This window comes from Dipodomys merriami, unplaced genomic scaffold (genome assembly GCF_024711535.1).
Source record: "Dipodomys merriami isolate MVZ:Mamm:240054 unplaced genomic scaffold, mDipMer1.0.p SCAF_4, whole genome shotgun sequence".
In the NCBI taxonomy this organism is placed as follows: domain Eukaryota; kingdom Metazoa; phylum Chordata; class Mammalia; order Rodentia; family Heteromyidae; genus Dipodomys; species Dipodomys merriami.
Genome location: NW_027205603.1, coordinates 94118367 through 94138698, shown reverse-complemented (window position 1 = coordinate 94138698; position 20332 = coordinate 94118367). Strand labels below are relative to the sequence as shown.

General features: G+C 54.3%; 1 pseudogene; it reads left to right on the top strand.

Moving 5' to 3' along the window:
* Positions 1 to 15306, top strand: part of LOC138806172 (t-SNARE domain-containing protein 1-like) — a 52197-nt pseudogene extending 36891 nt beyond the window's left edge.
* Positions 15307 to 20332: the final 5026 nt, after the last annotated feature.

The following is a 20332-nucleotide window of genomic DNA, read 5'->3' as shown; positions in this document are numbered from 1 at the left end:
GAAAAAGGCAGAATATAATCAGGCTACAGTTTCTCCAGTCCCCTTGCAGGTGTCTGGGATAGGTCCCAGCCATCAGCAGACTGGGGGAGAGGGAGGTAAAAGGAGAGGGGGTGTGTCAGAGGCCAGTTCTGGGTGGAATTCTAGTTTTGTCTTTCAGCTTCCATTTCCAGTCACCTACATTGGGGGCCAGTAATAGCTGAGGGCCTGGGGTGCATGAGCTGGCTAGTAGCTATACCCCTCTGACTGTCCAGCACCCATGTCAGGGAGCTGTCTTTGGCAGGGCAGGGCTAATTCCTAGCTAGGGTTGGTGGGGTCCAAGTGAAGGGAAGGTCAGAGACCCAGACATGGCCTCTACACTTGGGATGAACTTAGGAGGCTGGCAGAGAATCCTTACGCATTTGTCCAGTGCACAGGACCAGATTGATGTTTAGCTGTTCTTCCTGCTTACTCCTTGAAGAGTCACAAAACTATGCCAGGTTGTCCCACTAGAGAGCAAATGGGGTTCAGGAGAGAAAGTGCACACTTTTATTGAATTAAAAAATGTGAGTTTAAGAGCTCAGTGAAAGAATAAAAGCAAGTTGAAAACTCCCTGAAGCCCCTCCCCAGTGGTACCTGCCCTGCTACATGATTCCAGGCTTACTTCTGAGCCTTTGCCAGTAGCTGCAGCTGGGTCTGTGCCCAGCTCCTTATCCGGGCCTGTGGTGGGTCCACAGCCTCCAAATATGAAGGTGGACTTCTGTGCCTATGACATGGTCCTGGGGGCTCACAAAAGCTGTGCTCCTCAGGGGCTGGGAATGTGGGATGTGTGTACCTGAGCTTGGGGCTGTGTCCCTGGGCTCCAAGTTAGCCCAGGACATGGCAGTCCTGGCTTGAGGGCATGACCATTGAAGCCTGCTGGGTTCTTCCTTTAGCCAGGCCTGGGATGGAGATATGGGCCTTAGGGCAGGGATCCAGCATCCACATCTCTATCAGTGCAAATAGCAGCCTTGTGATCCAGTCTCTTCCCTGCAGCACTGTGGATGAGAGCTTGGGCACACCAGCTCCCAGGCCTTACCACCTGGTGCCCAGGTCAGGTGTGCCCTGAGCCTCACCTGCTCACCCTGAGCTGTGGGCAGAGGTGGCCTGCTGGGGCTAGGGAAGAAGACAGACCAGGCCTGGGGTCCAGGATGATCCAAGGGTGTGGGTAGTAATGTCCTGTTTGCATCCTCAGCAGAGCCTCCAGGCTACTTTTGTGGAGCTGGCCAACAATGAGAAGACCTCCAGTGGAGGTCATAGCAGGTAGCAGGGCCAGGAGTAAGAGCTGCCTCCAGACATCACAGAGGAGAACCTGGAAGCCATCCTTCAGGTGGAGATGAGGCTGTGTGGGTGGACGCAGTGAGTGGGGGGTGCTGGCTGGGGACTGTGGGACCCGGAGAGTCAGCCTGCTGTAGTGCACTCAGCCCTGGCCTGGGCTGACTGAACTGCCCTGTCTGGCTGTCAGGTGTCTTTGGGGAGAGCCTGGAGTCTTGGAGCCAGCGGATGGTTTTCTGGTCGTTGAGCAAACTGCACATGGCTGAACCTGCAATTTAGTACTGTTTACAGCAGGTGTCGGGATGAGCTGTTGGAGCCAGTCGTGGGTGTGGGGACTGCATGTACCTTGCTTGTGGCTTCTCAAGACTCGCAGGTCTGTCATACTGCTAGCTGAGAGCTGTGCAGCTACAGAATGTGGGTGAGGGGTGCACATATGAAAGTGAGTGCCGTGCAGTGCGCAGAACACAGTTTGTTGGCAGGACATGGCTCTGCTGGCTGTAGGACCTGAGTGTATATGACCAAAAGTGTGCCTTTCCTTCCCTCTGGGCCTCCTTATTTAAAAGGTGCTGGGCCTGCCTGCCCTCAGTCACCCAGAAGCTGGGCTTCTAGTGCAAATGGCCCTTAGAGTGGACCCTTACAGAAAGCGAAGACATCCCATACTTCCCAAATGATCAGCCAGCAGGCCTGGAAGGAGGTATGTACCACTGAGAATTGAAATCAAGCCCCTATCCCTCACCCCAGCCTGATTGCTGTCTTCCCACCTCTGTCTGGTGGAGGGGTGCTTATTTCTCAGGACTGCTTCCCAGTACTGCCTGCCTCCAGGAGCTGTCCTGTCCTTAAGCTGCTGAAAGGGATGCCACGTGGGTCCCAGCATCCTGGTGGGAGACTGCTGGGAGCTGTGTCTGGCTGGATGGTTGTTTCAGAGAACAGCTCAGCACACACAGGTGTTAGGTCCTCTGTTGGCACAGTAGGGTCTCCCCAGGGGAGCAAATGTGTGGCTAGGACCCTGGGAGACCCAGGAGAGGCCACAAGTCTACCCCCCTGGAGCTCTCAAATCCAGCCTCCAAGGACAGTCCTGGAGAGCACAGGCTTGACCTGTCCCTGGGGGCTGGAAGAGGCTCACAGCAGGGCTGCAGGAAGGTAATGGGAATAGGAGCATGTGCCGCCACAGAGACCGCTCTTGTGACACTTGATTATGGGGGCCAGTGGCCAGGGGAGGCAGCATGCAGGCCAGGGTGAATCCAGCACTGTGACTGTTCACTTCTGGACTCACGATGGCTCAGCAGGGACAGTAGGCTGGTCATAGGGTTCCCTACTGTTCTTTGGGGAAGGGAGTCCCTCATCCTGAGCCTGTGAGTGTTCCCAGGATGGAACCGACCACCCGGGGTCACTTTCAGTCTCCTGAAATACTCAGGATGGATAGTGTCAGGCAGACACCTTGTGAGCACATGAGCTGCACTGCAGTGGTCCCAGGATGAAGTTCCACAGAGCAGAGGCCTAGGTGGTCTCCACTGCTACCCCTTTCTTCAGTAGGACTCCTACATGGCAGCCTGGGGCCCTGGGCAGTGCTCTCTGGTTCTGCTTGGTGAATGTGAACAGAGCCAATGGCTTTCCCAGGGCTAAGGGGGCCCAGGCAAAGGCTGTTACAGTTGTCCAGTGCAGGATGGAGCCAGCCTGAGGCCAATGCAGGGCCATACCGAATTCACTTGAGGGTCTCAGTCTGTGTACAGCCCACAGGATCCTCAATCCAGGCCTGGGCTTGTCTCAACACAGTTCTCTCTTAGCCCATCTGTACTGGGCTTGGCTGGGGCCTTGGGTAGACATGAGCAGTCCTGCCTTTACAGCCTTGGCTTCCTCCTCCGCTGTGGGGGCTGTGCAGAAGACATGGATCCTCCCTCATGCCAGTGTGCAGCCAGCTCTGGAAGAAGCAATGGAGTGGGAGCCTGCGAAGGCATTTGCCACAAATGCTCCTCTCCCTGTATCATTCACTCCCTTTGGTCTTTGAAAATGGGAAAAACAGGGCACAAATTGTTATTAGCCTTTCAGAACCCTCCCCCAGTGTGCAGCAGGTCTTGGTGACAGCAGCTCTGGAGATGGAAGATGGAGGGAGGGCCCAGCAAGCCCAGCCATGAGAGTGGAAGTGACCACCATGAGTATCCATGTGGTTGGTTCCTTGTTGGTCCAGATTGCTCATATTTCCTGCCAGAACAGAGAGGACGCATCGATGGACATGTGGGATGTGGGGTGGACAGATAGGGAAAGGGGCCCCCGGTGGGTTGTAACTGACATAGACCAAGTGTGCCCCATGGCTTTCAGCCATTTTTCCTTTCTGCAAGCTGAGTATCTCCTGGAGGCAGACCACAAAGTGATCTAATCTTGGTGGCTCCTGAATGTAAATTCCAAAGCTCTCAGATGTGGGAGGGTTTAGAGTGGGTGGTCAATCAGTGAGTCAAATGTCTCCACCTCCCCAGAATCTTTGTGGGACAAATGGCTAGGCTTGAGATGCAGTGACTGGCTTTAGATCCTAGTTCTGTGTAAAGTAGCAGGCTGCCCATAGATTGCTTCTTGCCTCAGTCATTCCATCTGTGAAGTAGGCTGATCTATGATGCTTTCTTCAAGGCCTACCAGCCTAGACAGCTCATGTGTCAGTCAGCCAATGTAATGGATCCTCAAAAGGCTATTGGAGGGGGGCTGGGAAGATGGCTCAGTGGAAGAGTGCTTGCCTTGCATTCATGAGGCCCTGGGTTCAATTCCTCAACACCACATAAGCAAAAAGAAAAAAGCTGGAAGTGGCGCTGTGGCTCAAGTGGTAGAGTGCTAGCCTTGAGCCGAAGAGCTGAGGGACAGCGCCCAGGCCCAGAGTTCAGGTCCACAACCGGACCCCCCCAAAAAAAGGCTATTGGAGGGGGGCCGGGAAGGTGGCTCAGTGGTAGAATGTTTGCCTTGCATGCATGAGGCCCTGGGTTCAATTCATCAGCACCACATAAGCAGAAAAATCCAGAAGAGGCACGCTCAAGTGGTAGAGCGCTAGCCTTGAGCTGAAGAGCTGAGGGATAGCACCCAGGCCCAGAGTTCAGGCCCCATGACCGACAAAAAAAAAGAAAAAAGGCTCTTGGAGGGCATCTTGGCTTGTAAGGGGTCAGTGGTCCAGAAACAGTGGGGTAGATCTTGGCTTGCCGGGATCAGGTCCAATTAATTGCTGAGTGAGAAGCTGTAGGTTGGGGCTCCAAGCTGATCTGAGGACCCTCGGGCCAGCCTCCATGATGGGCTTGGTCTTGACATTGTTGGCTCCCATGGGTCTTTTTCCAACTTGAGTGCAGGTGTATCCCTTGGAGCATTCTCCTGCTCTGACCTGCACACTTTATGCTTGGGTGGGCCATTTGTCAGGAGTGCTGATTAGGAGTTGTAAGGCAACTCCATGGGCTGGCTTGTGTCTACTTTGTAGTTTCTGGGGCCTGAGGTGGGAAGACTTGAGTTGAGGGTGACTTGGACAACTAGAGGTTGGAAGCTCCCTGACACTTACTTATTCTGCATCTGATGCCTGGTCTACAAGAACCCAGTAGGGTCTGTCTATTGGATTGTCTCCACCAGTTCACATCCTGTAGCATGGGCTTCCCCACAGCATGGCTGCTGTATGTGCTCAGACTTCTTAGATTGCTGCTCAGGTATCTGAGGAAACTGCAGTCTACTCAGAGGCAAAGCCAGGCTAGGCCCAGGAGAGGGTGCGTGGGGAGGTGTGTCCCAGGTGTGTCCCATAGCTCTGCAGGAAGAGCATGTGGTGGACTGGTATGGCTCTCTGGGAGATGCAGCTGGCTGTGCTCCTTCCTCTACCGCTGCTGGCCTCCTCAAGAGGCCATGACAACTTCTGCAGTTGTCCCTTCACCTGGAGCCTTGATCCTCCTCCACTGGAGGCTTATTACACACCCACGGCTTGGTAACCCTCCCCTAGAATGGAAGCCTGTGGAGGTAGTGATGTGTCTCTTGTAGCTGTGGGTATCTGTTGAGTGGGTGAGCAACAGGGTGGGTAGAGGGTGGAGGGAGAGGTGGGCTCATGGAGTGGCCATTTTAATAATGGCTCTGCTGCTGCTATTCATACACATTTTCCCAGCCCCTTGTGGAGGCATGCCCAGTGCGTGCTCCCGTGTTCTGGTTTTATCAAAGATGCGACGAGACCCAGTGTCACACAGCACATGTGTGCCGGGTGGGGATGAGCACAGGCAGCCTGAGGTTAGAATTGGGCTGCCCCAACAGTGATATTCTCATAGCTGCTTCTCAGTCAGCCCCTACATCAGGTGAGGCTTATGTAGCCAAGGTTACCCTAGACTCATAGCACAAACAGCTCAGCCTAGGCATCCAGCCACTTAGCCTTGACGAGGTATAGCACTCCGGTGGTGGGTGGAGCCCTCACCTGCCCCTGGGCAGTGGGGGAGGTGGGCGTGGCCCTGGGCCCCGGCCATTGTGTGTGGCAGGCCCACAGGGTACCATCCAGCTATCCGAGCTGGAACTGTGTTGCTGCTCTGCCAGCCTGTCGTGTGCACCTGGCTCCCACGCCAAGCCCATCTTACTCGCGGGAGCTCCCCAGCAGGTCTATCACCTGACCCAGGTGCAGGCTTTCTACACACTAACTGTTCTGTTGCCATGGCTACGTGGCAGGCCCAGGAAGGCCCAGGACTGGATGTAGAGATTCTCGGAAGGGGAAGTCTGGGAAGGTCTGGCCTGGAGGCCCTGCTGCGCTAACCACTTGGCAGTGGGTGTGTCCAGCCCCACTCAGGGTGAGGTTGATGTGGCCCATGCTAACCACAGGTAAAGGGAGAATCAAACAAATGAATGAATGAATATACAAGTCAGCTGTTCACTAACTGGAACAGTTCCTTTGTAGGTAATGGTTGCCAAGAGCTTAATTATAAAAAGAGATTGTGTGATAGAGAAAAATGTAGTGGTGATATTTTCTCTTCCTCCTTAAAGTGAAGAGGGAACACCACATGCACACACTCACACTGAGCTTTTATTGTGTCTTATAGGAGAAAGTTCTATGAAAAGAAGATTCTGTGAGAGCATTTAATGAGTTCTAGTTTTAGAAGCAATCAGAAAATAATTGCATGATTTAAACATTTACTAAGTTCAGATGTTTCTGTCTCCCTCGCTCCCTCTCTGCCCACGCCAGGGCACATAGCTGCAGCACCTGTGTCTCAAGGGTGGTGGCCAGCGTGCTTGGTCCAGAGGGCTCCTCCAGGGGAGCCTTGGGGCCTGCAAGCTGGCCTTGCTCTACCTGACACCCTGGCTCCAGATGGGATCTGCTGTATCTGGGACTTAGCACCCACCAGCAACTGAGGTCTACCCAGGCGTCCAGTGACTATGTGGACCAGCCCCACATCCCCATGCTGTGGCAGGGTCTGCCTCCCACTGTCAGTGACAGGCCCAGGGCCAGGACCCAGGCCTGTGACACCTGCCCAGATGTTCTGCTGATGCTACTTAGGGTCCCATGCCACTCCTCATCCTCCCTCTGCTCTAGGGGCGAGGGTGAATGGGACAACCCTAGGAAACCCTGGAGCATGAGTGATGGTGTAAAAAGGGTCCATTCTTGGCTCCAGTAGAATGCATCCGGGTGGTTGGTAGGGCCAGCCTGTCCCATGCCGCCCAAGGTCATGGGAGCCCAGGAGGAGCTCTCTCTGACCTCCCAGCTGTGACACTACTGAGACATGGCTGGTATGGCTGGGGTGCCTGTGGTTCAGCAGTGCTGGGAGCTCTCTTGGAGGCCGCACAACCATAGGAGAGGCAAGGGCGTCAGTTGGACGTGAGACATCTACAGCTCAGGCTGTCCATACCCTGCCCACAGCCCCAGTGAGCTAGGAGAGGGGCCAGACTGACCCTGCTCAGGGTCTGTGGGGAGGGAAGTTCTCTGCAGTAAGGCCACTTCCCCTCTCCACTCCCCTAAAAAGGTCAGGGTGTTCTTTCTTTCCAACTGCGACTCCCCTTTGTCCAAGATGGCTTATGTGCATCGATCCATGATCTTGCCAGGGGATCCTGGGTCTGTGTGTGGGAAGCCCACACAGAGAGCTGGAGGTCAGGGGCTGGCGTTGCGCTAGTACCCACAGCTGGCTCACCCGAGCAGTGCTACAGTCAGTGGTATGAGAGTGGCATCCCAACGAGAAGGACGGAAGTCTCCACGCCAGAGCTGCAGTTAAGTTCCAAGAATCATCCTGAGAGGTGGAGATAGGGAGGATCAGTTAGAGGCCAGCCAAGAAAAAAAGTTTAGTGAGATACATCTCAGCCAGAAACTGGATGTGATGGCATGCCTCTATGAGCCTGTACTCAGGAGGCAGAGGTAGGAAGGTCAGGGTCCAAAGCTGTCCTTGACAAGAACGTACCAGACTATCTGAGAAATAATGAAGAAAACAAAGGCTGCTAGAATGGCTCAAGTGGTTGAGTGCCTGCCCAAAAGGCTCTGAGTTCAAACCCCAATACCAGAAGAAAAAAAAAAGCCAGAGGATAGAAATATCTCCTCTGATAGGTTCGGATCGGTAACCTGGAAGTCTGTGGAGTTGGGGCCAATGGGTCTGAGACTGAACTGAGCCAGAAGCTTTTGGCTTGTGACCTTGATATGTCCATCTTTGGGTGGATCATGAGCCAGGGACCTCACTCTTAGCACAGGTGGAGGAAACAGGAGCCTAGAAACTGCCCAGGCTAGTGCCAGTCATTCTCTCTGTTGCCCCATTGTGCTATGCTAGGTAGACTGGAGCTGAGCTGAGCCCCCAGCCCCACACACCTCCTTCCTGGCCACAGCTACTCCCTGAGCCATCACGACTCACCATATTTAAGCCCAGTAATTGAATTGCAATTGATAGAACATGTCGGTTTAAGATCATGCTAATTGCTTCATTTCCCAGAACACTCCTAAAATGAAAATGAATTTCCCTGTAATATTTTGCAGTGGGGTGAAATGACCCTTGCGGAAATCAATCTCAGCTCCATGATGAGCTCCAAGAGGGCGGGTGTGCTGGGGCAGCGGCCCGACTCAGCAGACATGAAGAGCTACCCCAGCCTGGGCTTGAACTCAGTAAGACTTGGCAAGGTTGGTACCTGTGGATGGTTAAGTGAGCAGACCTGGCTTCAGGACACTGCCTCACCCAGCATCTCATGGCAGGCAGGAAGAAGAGCGCACATCTGCGGTGGTGCTCAGGAGGATCCAGGTGTCCAGAGGCCAGGGAGGTCACAGGACCTCTAAGGCCTGATCCCTCCTTTGTCCTCTTCTGTCCCATGGGTGCCTCAACCTCTCCTCAGGTGTGAAGGTGACAGTATGTGCCTGGCCCTTGGCACAGCCCTAGCACGTGGTTTTCACGACCATCTTGGCCACTTTGCTGGAAAAAGGAGTTAGAATAAAGTTGGACAGGTGGGGTTGGAAGAGGTGAGAGAGCAGCATGACGCGCCATCGTGGCGGCATGCAGATGGTGCGGGCAGACTGTTCCTCTCTGGATGAGCTCTGGCTTCCCTGCTGGGCCCACCAGTGTCGAGGACGTCGTGTCCTAGATGGGGCTGCCCTTCCCGCCGCCTCTGCACTCATGGAAGGGCCTGTGGTCCCTGCATGCTGAGTGTCTTGGGCTTGGCCTGGGGGAGGTGCCGAGCACTAAGATCTTGCTCTGCCTTTGATGAGATCTTCTTCCTTGCCTGCCTTCCTGTTCTGGGCCCAGCTTGCTCCTATGACAGGAAGGGGCAGACCAGGTAGACTCTAAGGGACATCAGGCTCTGGGCTTCCCTTTGCACATGCCCCTGCTCCTAACATGGCTTGTCCTGTTTCTGCAGAGTGGCTTGCTGGACGTGAAGCAAGTCATTGGGGACTTGGGCTCCATGGTGCCAGAGCAAGGAGATGCCATTGGTGAGTACCTGCTTGACTCTGGCCACCGGCCATTGGGAGGTGCCTGGTGGAGCCACCTGGACATGGGCAGGGTGGGGCCTCGTGCCCACTCTCCACCTTCCAGTCCTGCAGTCACCACATGGTCCACTCTGGGCCTTGCTATGCCCAGAGACCCCACTCCACAGTGAGGGCCTGCTGCCCTAGTTAGGGAAGGGGTGTGACTGCAGCTATCGCCCTGGGGATGTAAGCTGATAGAGCCTGGGCCGCTGGGAGTCTGGTGCTGTCATGGTGGTTCTGGGTCTCTTTGGCCCTAGGGAATGCGTGTGCCCATGTAGGCAGGTAAGTGGGGATGGTGGTTGGGGAGCCAAAGCCTGTCCAAGGAAGGGTGTCTTGAAAACTCCTTCCCCTCCCTGAACAGCCTTGAAAGTCCTGGGGACGTGGGAGGCAGGATCAGTCCCTTCCCCAGGGTGGGCCCTGTGACATGAAGAGCCCTTGTGGCCCTGGTGTGAGTAGAACAGGGGCCGCAGGTTTGTAGCTCAAGGAAACCTACTTGGTTCCGCTAGGGCGCTGGGTTGCCTTGCCTTGGATAGTAGGAAGCAGGAGAGACTGAAGGCCCAAGTGACACCATCCTCACTCACTGCAGAGATAGGCCTTTCCTGGAAGAGGGAACACAGGCCAGAGCAGCCAGGTGTCACTGCTCAGACCTGCCCCTTCCTTGGCCTGCCTACTTGGCTTACCTTGGTACCCACGGCTGGCTTTGGGGAGAAGAGGTGGATCCAGCCTGCCTCTACCTCTCTGTGTATCTCCTGCGACCTCCCCTACTTCACCACGTAGGGTTGGCCATGAGCTGACCACCAGTATTGGTACAATGAGGAGATAGGATGGTTTTAACCCAGTCTTGATAACCCACCTAGCAAGTTAGGTGTAGGGTAATAGGCAAACAAAGTGAGGGTCTCCGAACGCTGACTATTTCCTTTGAGGGCAAGTCTGGCTTGGACATCACGTGTCGTATCTTCTTACTTAGCCAGGCACTGCAATGATACTAGTGGTGTCCTCTCTCCTGCCGTGCCACTGCCCCCCTCCTGTGGCAGTGGGCCTTGGAGGAGCCTAGGCGCACAGGCACATCCCCTTGTCCCAAAGGTGCCAGCCTACTCAGCCTGGCTTGTTCCTTGCTGCCATTGCCCAGGGTACAAGCCTGAGCTGGCCACTTTCCGACTGGGATCCTGGTCTCAGCTGCCCAGCCACGCCTGTGCCTTATCTGTGCCTATGTGTGGGACCAGCCTCTGCCTCTAGCTGGGAGCTGAGTATCCTGAGCATTCTCCCCCATTTCGCTGCTCCCCTAGGTGGTGGGGCTTGAGCCAGGCTCCTGAGGGGGTGCTTCCAAATAGCCCAAGGCTAGCCCGTCCCCACTTCCCCTCCAGAAACAGGCTTCCACCAAGGCCGGTTCCATGTGACAGCCCTCCCTCCCTAAAACTTACCTTGTCCTCATCCTGCCCCTCACTTGCTGTTGATTCTCAAGGTAGCGGCTGATGCCTTTGCCACTTGAGACTGCCTGACAGATGGAATGTGCAGCATGCACAATGGCTTGTCCACCCCAGATGTCCCCGTGACGGACTGCCTCCCAGTGGGAAGAGGGACTAATTAGGGCTGACCTGCCACAGGAATACTCAGGCAAGCCGCTGGAGACCAGGCAGGCAGAGCTTGGAGAATGGTGTGGCTCCAGTCAGCATGGGCTGTTGTGAGGGTCTTGGCGTGTTCCCACAGCTTTGCCCACTGCTCTGCTTCTGGTGCCTTTCCAGGGTCCAACAGCAAGAAGGCCCCAAGCAGGCCAAGCTCCAGCTCTGCGATGGCTGAGGCAGGCCTGCTGCCAGGTTCCCACTCCCGCACCAAGACGCGCAAGGAGACCGAGGTGCTGGTGCAGAGGGTGGCCTGTCACTGTCCGCTGCTGTGTGGGGCGCTGCAGGACATGCACCGAGTGTGGAGCAGGATCCCGCAGGCCGTGAACGCGCTGGGCTACTGTCACCGGGATCTGAGTGACCTCAAGCACAAGTGCGAGACCTGCGAGGGGCTGTGTGCAGGAAGCTGTCAAGAGCCCAGCCCCTGACCTCGTCCTCACACACAGTGGCCGAGACCTTTTCAGCACCAGCACCCCAAGGCGAGGGCCAGGCTGTAGAAACCCTGCAAAGTAAGTGGGCTCCCCCCCCAGCCCATCCCTAGGTGGACTGTGCTGGCCACTGCCAGTGCCTGCTCCCCAAGTGGGACTCTGGAAGTATTAGAGTCCCAGGAGACCGCTGTGTGGACCCTGGGCTGAGGCTTAGGAGAGTCTTCAGGGACCCCATTGATATAAATACAAAACCCACCAGATGCATTGGGACCAACTTTGGTGATATCATTAGGGCCAGAATAGCTGGTCTACTATGTGGCCATCTTCTGTGGGCTGGGATCTTCGACAGCACCAAGGCTGCTCCCTGAATGGACTGCCAGCACCAAGCAAGATAGTATGTGCATGCTCTGCCAGCTACCTCATGTCCCTTTGTCCCTCAAGCCCTGCAGGTGGTTGGAGAGGAGCCTGCAACATGATCTGGGGTGCCCATGTGGCTGGTGCCAGGTGCTCTCTATCTGTACTTGGCTGTCCCCTCCCTTTGGTTCCTAACTTCTGGGCCCGTGAAGCAGTTGCACGGTGGAGGTGGACTAGCAGAGTCTGGGGATCGGTCTCCCTGCATGGCTGGGCTTCCTGAGACTTGAGCATGTGGCCCTCACTGGCTGTGCCACCCCAGGATACCCCTGGGGTGTCCTGTGTCTGTGTCTCTGGAGGTCTGCTGGGTATGCCAGTCTCTCCCGTTTCACCTGCTGCTTGCAGGGGCTAGTGTGTTCACCTGGGCCGGAGGCTGTGCAGGAACTGCACTTGGAGTGCAGTTGGGGTAGGAGGTTGGCTTTTAGGCTGTATTGGACTCAGTAGTCTTGAGAGTCATCTGCTAACCTCCTGTTGACCTGTGGCCGCCATGAAAGGCTTGACTTTGCCTGTGCCAGTTTAGGACATTGGCCTGGTGTGAAGAGGTCTGATTCATCGTGACCCTTTGCTTTGACCTGGCCCTGACTCAGTCTGTATGTCCTAGAAGTCAGGCAGAGTGAACATCCAGTGTGCTGAGTGAGGCTAATGGGGGCTAGAAGATGCCCTGGGCCAGCCAGGGCAGGGAGGGCTTGCCCACAAGAGTATGCACTCTACTGGGGGCAAGGTGAGGATACAGAAGCCAGCTGGGCCTAGCGTGTGGACGTCTGTGTTGAGCTGTGCCTAGAAGACAGGAGTAGCCATCGTGCTTGGAGGGGTCCCTAGGTTGCCCTGGGAAGCAAGGGAAAAGAGCTGGCCTGAGAGCAGAGTAGACCAATCGGAAAAAGCTCAGGCCTAGACAAGGTGGATCTCATGTTGGGGTGGGTGGCCACAGACCCAGGCTGGCTTTCACCAAGAACGTGTGTGAGGGCATGAGCAGTGGAGGCTGAGAGCACTGATGTTTGTACCTTTTCTGTCAGTGACAGACTCAAGGTCAGGGTTGCCATCAATAGCCTGTCATGACAGCTGGTGGATTCCAGACCAGTCCAAGGACTCATTGACGGGGTGGGGCAGAGGCAAGCTGAAACCCACACAGGGCTCCTTCTGATTATGGGGGTGGCAGCCAGGCCTTTCCCCAAAATTGGCCTATGCCTCTGGAGTGGAAAATGGAGGCTACCAGTGAGACTAATGTGTTGGGTCCTCAAGCCATACACTAGCCAGAGCAAGAGCAAACCTCCAAAGGTCACCCCTGTGTCGTGTTCCCCCCAGTCTGACCTTTCCTGGGTCGGTCAGGACTTGTCACACCCAGAGAAACCCCACACTTAGGAAGCTGTGGCCCAGCCTTTTGTTTGTAGATTAGGAATTAGAGGGTTGAGGAGAAAAGGGCTTTACCTGGGGCCACATAGCTGTGGAGACCAAGAGCTGATCAGAGAGCCTGTGTTCTCAGGGTTTCTTCAGTGGGACTTTTCCTGCTTCCCTAAAGAAGCTGGCCCCTGCTCCTCCTGAGCCGTCTCTTGGGACACACGGACAGATGACGGGCAGTGGGATGGGTGGGTGGATGAATGCATAAGTGACTAGAAGGGGACAGAAGAACAGATTCAGGTGGTGGACCATGGGCATGCATAAATGGCTAAATAGATGGACAGTGGGTAGATGGCTGGACAGAAGGAAGATGGGTACATCAAAGTGATCTGGACCATTGGTGAACAGGTGGGGAGACACATGGGGAGAAGGGAGACACAAAGAGGGGGAACACAGAAGTGGATGGGTGGACACAGGAAGATGAGTGGACAAGAGGAGGGCTGCACAGGCCCCTAGAAGATGGGTAGGTGAGTCTGGGACGCTGCTGTTCTGGCATTGCTGGAGAGCACTGCTTTGCATTATGGAATGTAGCTGCCTCACCTGCCAGGTGTGCACCACTCTCACTGCAGACCGTGCCCTGACCAGCTTCAGTGCTGAGACCCCCCCCAGTCCCTGTCCCTGGCCTGCTCGGTCTGACAGCTTCCTGTCTTCCTGCCAGCTGACCAGGAGGATGAGGCCCCCACCTGCTTGTGGCTACCTCTGCGAACCCTGGATGGGCCCCGCCCACCCGAACCTGATAGCCTGGACTTCCACGGAGTCACCCATGTGCCTGCCTCCTCACCCTCCCCGCCTGCCTCCTCTCCAGCCACGGCAGCCCCTGTGGCCACGCTCTTGGGGACCTTCGGGCCCTCACCCTCTGGGAGGACCCCTGTGACACCACCGGAGGCATCGGCTTTCGAGCAATGGCTGCTGGACGCGCATGGGCAGTGGGGTACCCTGTTGGCTTCCTGGTCACAGCAGAGCACGCTGATGGCCAAGCAGAACCAGCTGCTGCAGCAGCTGGCTGGGCAGAGCCAGAGGCTGGCCGGTGGCCTCGAGGCTCTCAACCAAACCCTGGGGCGGCTGGTGACAGGGCCCTCAGCTCAGGAAGCTTCATGCTCAGCCCCAGACAGCACCTCTGCTGTCTGTGTGGCCCACAGATCCACCAGAGGCTCTGCGGCATCTCCCCCCAGGCCTGGAAGTCTTCTCAGGAATGATCCTGAAGGTAGAAGAAGAGGTGTAGGGCTGACCTTGGGGTACTGATGGGGTAGAGCAGAGGATGGCGATAAGAGCTCCAACCCCTCTTGGGGGAGAAGAGGGGAGTCTGGGCCTCCAGGAGCCGGGAGGCTGAGGATGGCACACCTAGTGGTGGGGAGCTCCTCCCTCTCTGGCCTGTGTGTGGCTATGGCACCCTGCAGGTGGGTGCCTTGGAGCACCAGCCCGTGGGGCCCTGGCTTACCCAGGGACGTGAAGGGGCTGAGGGGCAGTCACAGGGAGCCCACCGCAGCTGCCACAGCCCGCTGGGCGCTGGGGCCAGAGCCCTACAGGCAGGCTGGCTGGGGGAGGGGGAGACACTGGGGCCCCCCTGGCCTTGGATCCTGGAAGCGACTGCTTGGCCAGCTGCCAAGAAGAGTATGGAATAGCTATCTTGAAAGCCCTGTCCTCTGTGTGGGTGTACAGACCCAGAGGACCTGGGCTACGTGCTTCACTATGACCCAAAGGAACTGTCTGTGGGCCTGGAGCCATCTCTTTCCTATTTCATATCTGTTGTAAATAGATGCATATATATTTATGTATATATATTACTCAGCACTGTATGGGGGTGGGATGTTGTTTTGTACCTATTGATTTTTCTTGCAAATGACATTTTCTTACATGAGCACAAAGTGACAGGAAAGCAGCCGTGCTGCTCAGGACGATGACAGTAAATGAGCTGGATGTTCCCTGTTCCGGTGGGCCGCCTCTGCCTTCACCTCCAGCAGGGAGTCATCGGCTTCCCTGGCTTCAGATTCTTCCTTCTGCCGCCTGCTTTGACTCTGCCAGGTCTGGCTGCCCCTCGCATCTCCTGCCCCTGTTGGGCAGCACAGTCTGGAGCCACACAAGAGTGCCTCCTTTGGGAGCCCAGGCCTGGCTGCTGGAGGCCTTGGCTAGCCCTGGGTTTGAAGTGCTGGCCTGAGTGGGTAGCATGCCAGTTCCTGCAGCTGCAGGGCTCCAGCTCAGTGGGGACCAGGGCCACAGTCCCATAGGCAAGTCAGAGGGGCTTTCCTTATTTGACCTTTTCACCTGGGACAAGCAGCACCAGAGGTCTGGGTTGGGAAAGACCCTGGGTATGTTAATAGTCAGGCTGCATCTGCCCTCTGCAGAGGGCTTGCCTTCTAGCCTCATCACCCTGGAACAGATGGCCCACAGCCCCTGATTTGTGCTTCCCTGCTACCCTTGGGAAGACCAGCCTCTGTCCTGAACAACTCAGGACCGGCTTAACACCACCACCTCCAGGAAGACCTAGTGAATCTCCAGTTGGAGCTCTTGTCCACTACAGATGCCCCTTGTGGTTGGTGTTTGTCTCTGGCAGGGAGCACTTTCTATATTATGGGAACTGTCTGGACCTAGCCTTACTCCAGTTCCAGGCTGAACCCCAAGCCTGGCCCCACACAGAGCCGTGATCCTGGTCATGGATTCCCAACCCTGGCTCCCCACTAAGCTCCATCCATGGTCCCACACTGAGCCCTCATCTCAGATATATACTTAGTCTTGATCCTGGTTACAAACTTAAGCCTGATACTTACTAGTAAAACCCAACTGTGGTCCCACACTGAACTTCAACCCTGGTCACACATCCAGCCCTGGTCCTAACTACAGACTGAGCCTTAATCATGGTCACAGACTTAGCCCTGATCCTAATCACACACTAAGCCCTGGTCCTGGTTGATCCTGTGGTATGTTGGGCGCCTCCTCTGGGCTAAGCCCTGTACTGGCGTGTAGGATACAGACGTGACAACAGCAGACAAGAGGCCCCCCAGAGCTCAGTGTTACAGGACATGCTAAGCATGCTGGCAAAGGTTACTCTTCAAACTCCACATAGCTGGGCTGGGAAGGTGGCTCAGTGGTAGAGCGCTTGCCTTGCATGTATGAGGCCCTGGGTTCGATTCCTCAGCACCACATACGCAGAAAAAAAAAAAAAACAGTCCAAACTCCACATAGCTGCATTTGAAAGAACAGCCTAGTTTGTCTAGGAGAAGATAGGCTGAGTTCTAGCTCTTATGTGAAGGAAACATGCAGGCTGAGAGTCACGTGGCTTCCGCTCTCTTCTCTGTGGTTCTTGTCCAGTGTGGCTGTAGGCTCACATCTCTGCTCTGTGGTCTTGTGGTCCAGGGTGGCTATAGGACTATCATCATCACACCTACATACCAGGTCACAAGAGGCCAGGAAGAAAATGAGGAAGGTCATGTCTACTCAGTTCAGTTGAGTTAAATCAGATGCCCATACTTCAGTGACCAGGAATCAGCAGAGCTGGGGCCCACATGGAGGTTGCAGGCATGAGGATAGTGGACAACTCCTGAAGAGATTGTGGCAGAGGTGCTAGCTGCAGTCTGGAGCTTGCAGTCGGGTGAGGGAAGCGCTACTGGAGTCCTGAGCAGGGAAAGAGAGGAAGGGCTGGGGAGGACAGGCTACTGTGTCTGCTCTGGCTGGGGAGCAGAGCTCTCTGCTTGCAGACAACAACCAGCCTGGCTCTGCCTGCCCTCAGTCCCTTTGTGCCCTCTCCTCTCTAGGCCAGGGCCCCTGCAGGCAGGAGCATGGCTGGACAGCTGTGGGCAGTGTGGAGGGTGCGCAGGGTGTGTGTGTGTGTGTGTGTGTGTGTGTGTTGGTGGGGAATGAGACCAGGAGTACAAGGGCTGGTGTGTGTGTGTGTGTGTATGTGTTGGTGGGGAATGAGACCAGGAGTACAAGGGCTGCCCTAAGACCTGGAGCTGGTGGGAGTGGGGACGCTGGACCAAGGAAGGAGCATGTGCCTGGGCTAGGCAGTCCTGGAATTGGAGCTTGTGAAGGGGTGTCCTTGGTGAACCAGTGTCATTGCAGCTGGCTGAGAGATGACACCACCCACCTCACAGCTGTGCTCTGTGCCCTCGGTCCCCAGGGAGCCCCCATCCTCATCATCTGAGTGGAGAATGCGGGGAAATGAAGTTTCTAAGAGGGTGGCAAGGTCACTATTGACTGGCATCCCGGAGTAACTGTCCGTAGGTAAGAAGGCCTGCCCAGCAAGGGGCTGCCTAGAGCCCTGGTTTGACAGGACTCCCCAGAGGCTGTGTCCTGGGGAGGGCAGAGGGCAGAGGGCAGGGGCAGGGCCCTCCCACGGGGAGCAGGGAGAAAGGTCACCCGTGGGGTAGGGTGAGATACTCAGACCATGGGGCCTTCTGTGGTGGTTCACTCCACCCCCTCACCTTGCGTCCCATTTCACAAAGTGAAGGCAGAGCAGTGAGGGTACTAGGGGAATGGGTGACATCCAGGCTTTCCAAGTCCCTCACATCACATCGCCCTGCTGGGTGAGGGGAGGTGTTTTTGATGGCCCTCGTCCAGATGAGCCAGACCAGAGCCTCCGCCCTCCGGGGTGCACAGAAAGGAGATTGGCAGATACGCCCTATCAGACAGTTTGACATGGGGGAAACATGCTTTCAAGTGCTTTGTTAGCCACAGGGAGTCAGCAGGTGCCAAGGCCTGGCCCCTAGCCCCTCCTCGCTGGGAAGCAGAGGAGAGGCTAATGCCTGAGAGGGAGTGCGGGGGCTGCAGGTCACTGCAGTGGGCCCTGTGTGAGCCCCACCAAAAGTCAACGACGTGACTGGCCCAACACTGAGGAGAAAGCAGCAGTAGCAAGAGTAGCCATGGATTCCCCCCACTGGAACTGTTTTTTAAAATGAAAGGATAAAATCACAAAGTGATATTAATATTAATATTATTTCTATAACTAGGTATAGCTGAGGAAATGCAGAATTTTTTTAGAAATGAATATGTTAGATTTCTGGCATGGTAGTGAAGAAATATGAAATATAATATCTAAAGCAACTTATAAAATGTTTTTTTTTTGGCTCTGGAGATTCCAGTGGCCCAATGAGGTTGAGCCTCTCATTTCACTAGCCAGAAAGCAATGGGATGAGGAACTCCACTCATCCCCACCTCCTACCTCATTCCCACCAGGAGCCTCACCCTGGGGACCAAGTCTTTGACACCTGGGCCTCTGGGGGCCACGAATCCATACTCGATCCTTACTAGATGATTAAACATCACCGGCTATGATGAAGTGAGAGATGGCCAGTGGGAAGATGTCTAAGAGACATCTGCAAGAACAGAGAAGAAATGAGAGAATTAGGGGGGAGAAAGTTAGGACCCTTGCTTCTGCTGAGATGCCACAGTAAGGGAACAGGGTAAAGGGTGGGGGTTAGTGTCCATGATGGCTCCCTTCCCACCAGCAGCAGTGCAGAACACGAAGCAGAAATCCTACAGAAAGCACCGGCAGAAAGTTTGGATCACTTCATTCTGCACCAACAAAACTGTCTTCAAGAAAAAAAGACAAATGTAGACCTTCCATAAGAGGAAAATGAGGACCTTCAATGCTAAGCTGCAGAATGAAGAGCTGTGGTGTGGGAACAGTGAACCATTAAACTTGCAGAACATCTGTAATAGCTAGAATGTCTAATTTGTAGGATTAAACTTCTTGAAAGGACAGAGCAACTGGATGGTGATGGATTATTAATTAGGAAGAATTGTTGAAGTGCTCTGATCTTGTATTTTCAGGGAAATACTGAGTTTAGTCTATTAATGTTACTGTATATAATTAGTATATACAGTATAATACTATAACATACATTAATAATAGGAATGTATATAATAGAAAAGACATCCATGAAACTCATTAGCCTCCAGTTAACCAACAAAAAGCCAGAAGTGGATGTATAGCTCCAGCGGCAGAGTGCCAGCTTTGAGTGAGAGCAAGTCAAGCAAGAGCTTAAGGCCCCAGTACCAGCACAAAAAGTGAAAAAAGACAAAACTCAAGGGTTCCTTCAAAATCAAAAACTTCTCTTCTGCAAGAGAGCCTGTTAACAAGAAGAAAAGAGAAACCACTGATTAGAACAAAACACTTGGAAATCCATGTCTGACAAAAGAATTACATCCAGAACATTCAACAGTTAGGAAACAAAAAATTCAGTTAGAAAGTGAGCAAAGATTTGATCAGAGATTTAACTAGCACATCAGCACATGGAACGATGTCCATCAAGAGCCAGTAGGAGGGCTGAGAAGGTGGGTCAGGGGAAGAGTGCTTGCCTTGCATGCATAAGGCCCTGGGTTCGATTCCTCAGCACCACATAAGCAGAAGAAGCGGAAGTGGTGCGGTGGCTCAAGTGGTAGAGCGCTAGCCTTAGAGATGAAGAGCTGAGGGCCAGCGCCCAGGCCCAGAGTTCAAGCCCCACGACTGACCAAAAAATAAATAAAAATAAAAGCCAATAGGAGATGGAAGTTAATGCCATACAAAGCATCCATGCCCAATGAAAGGCCTGTGGAGAAGGGAGTGGAGCCTGTGTGCTCCTGGCAGGGGCCATCGTGTTACAGGTGTTCTGAGACAGTTTGTTAAAGTCATTTACAAAAAAGACAACATGATATAAACCAACAGTTGTACTCCTGTGCACTTACCTGGGAGGACCAAAAACTCACGTTCATGCAAAGACTTGTACACCAGTGTTCAACAATGGTAATAACCCAGATCAGAAACAGCCACATGCCCTGCAGAGGATGAGCAAACTCCACACACTGGACATCTACTAAGGAATAAAAAGAAGCTGACTAAGAAATACAACTTGGATGGCTCTTCAAGGCATGCACTCAATGAAAAGTCTAGTCTCACAGGACATTACAGTCAGACACCAGTGGCTGGCTCATGCCTATAATCCTGGCTACTCGGAAAGCTAACATCTGAGGATTGTTATTTGAAGCCAGCCTGGCCAGTAAAATTGGTAAGACTCTTATCTCCAATTAACCAGCAAATTTCGAAGTAGAGTTGTAGCTTACTTCTAACATTGAGTGAATAAAGCTAAAGGATAGCACTCATGCCTTGCGTTCAAGCCTCAGTGCTGGTACACACATTGTATACAATATACAATATTGTATACAATGCCTGTAACATAGATTCGTAAGATGTGCTGAGATTGCAGATATGGAGAGGAGATAAAGAGCTAATTGCTGGGCATTAGGCAGGGGTGGGCTGGGATTGTAAAGGGGCTGTACGAGCTTTTTCTTTGTGGTGATGGAACAGA